Source organism: Gavialis gangeticus, unplaced genomic scaffold (assembly GCF_001723915.1).
Source record: "Gavialis gangeticus isolate Ggan-Ray unplaced genomic scaffold, GavGan_comp1, whole genome shotgun sequence".
NCBI classification, from domain to species: domain Eukaryota; kingdom Metazoa; phylum Chordata; order Crocodylia; family Gavialidae; genus Gavialis; species Gavialis gangeticus.
Window position 1 is genome coordinate 165,560,037 of NW_017729024.1, and position 1,841 is coordinate 165,561,877.

At 52.7% G+C, this 1,841-nt stretch overlaps 1 protein-coding gene across 1 annotated transcript in view; it reads right to left on the bottom strand.

Annotated features, from left to right (window-relative positions):
- CNTFR (ciliary neurotrophic factor receptor) overlaps window positions 1–1,841 on the bottom strand; it is a 307,232-nt gene that overhangs the window by 260,681 nt on the left and 44,710 nt on the right. The gene's annotated exons all lie outside the window — the stretch shown is intronic.

The window sequence follows — 1,841 nt, forward strand, 5'->3', positions numbered from 1 at the left end:
GCTTGCTCAGGTCCCCAGCCTCCTCCATCTCTCCCAAACCAGGAGGCAGCCCAGACCACACTTCCGGCTCAGACAGATAGGGATGGCATTTCAAATTCCCGAAGCCCATCTATCTGCACATACAGAGACTCCTGATAATGAAAACCTCCTCCCGGGCTGCTGAGCTCAGCACATTTCCTTACATGCGGTTCCTATTAAAGTAAAAAATGGCATTGCCAGCACCTATTAGACAATCCAAGCCTGACATAAAAACGGCATTAAGAAAACATCATATGTTCACACCGCCCGTCATTACAGGAAGCGGAGCAACTCAGACGGGGCTCTGATGGAAACGCTGCCCGCCACCGGCCCGGCGCCCACGCCCCGCACTGAGCCACCGCCAAGGGAATGGGCCCCTTTCTCAGCTGGAAACGTGGTGGGTCAAAGCTTTGTTATCATCTAGTTCAGCCCCACGCTCCAAGCAGGACCAGCCCCAACTACATCATCCCAGCTGAGGCTTTGTGTACCCAAGTCTTCAAAATCTCCAAGGATGGAGACTGCACCACCTCTCTGGGGAGCCTGGTCTGGTGCTTCACCACCCTCCTCGTGAGAAAGTTTTTTCTAATATCCAGCCTCAGCTTCTCTTGCTACAATTTGAGCCCATTGCTCAGATTGAGGAAAAGCCTTAATTAAGGTTGCCCCAGTCACCTTCCTTTGGCCCTGTCATGTTTAGCCAAAATGAGCCTTGAAGCATGCAACACAACAACGAGTGGGTGAGCGGGACATGAGCCCCAGGCGCTACCTAAAATCTGGGAGGAATGGAGCTGGAGGGGGGCATCTCGGCTCATGCAGAAGGGGCAGAGCAGCAGCAACGGCTCAAAGCTTTGCCGGGACAAGACGTCATCTCCTTTTCAGTTTTTGCTGAAGAAAATCAGTGTTTCATTGTGCACTCGACACACCCATCAGTGGCAAATAAAGGATGTGAACTTCCAGCTGCTGCTCCTACACAGCGGGCGCGTCTACACAAGACATTTACTGCACATTAGCCGGTAGTGTGGGGGTTAAAAACTGCTCTAATAGCCTACTGGGCAGTGTTATTAGGCTAATGTGCAGTAAATGTCACAAAATAACCGTGTACTGGTGCTACCATGCAGGAACTCCAGTTACTGTGCATTTAGTTAGTACTTTATTAAACAAGTACTAAACTACACGCGCAGTGTCTAAGGTGCATTAATGAATGTGCATTAACAGACATGCCCATAGACAAACCCAGTTATGCCCCTAGGGTCACCTTCTCCAAGCCCCTGTCGTTCAGTGGAGGTGGGTCCGAGCTCGGCTGCGGGTGGGGAGCAGCTGGGGGGCTGCCCGCCTCGCTTGCTGCGGATGTCGGAGGCGCACGGGGAACGAGGCAAGGGCTGGAGGGCAAGAGAAAGGAGGCCTCATGGTTCAAGGCAGGGGAACGCCGCGTGGGGATTTAGCTGTCGAGCTTGGACAAGTCTCTTCCAAGCTGAGAACTTCCCAGTGCTTCTACCTGGGCCAACAGCAGCGTTTCTGTCCAGGGGGAACAAGGAAAGGCGCATCCCCGGCACCGTGACCCTGCAACACCAACCCCTTGACTGAGGAGCTTCTCAGCAAAATCCTTTTAAGGATCTTTGAGTGATGAGCAAATGAGGCATGTGCGTCTAGGATCTTGTTCCTGGAAAGAGCTGAATCGTTTAAGCTGAAACTCCCTTCCTCCCCCTCCGGCTCGGTCCAGATGGAGGCAGACACCCAGCACCAAACAGCTTAGCTCAAGCAATTAAAATTTGATGAGGCTGCTAGCAATGGAGGGCAGTCTTAAACGGGGAAGCTTTGAGGGGGGA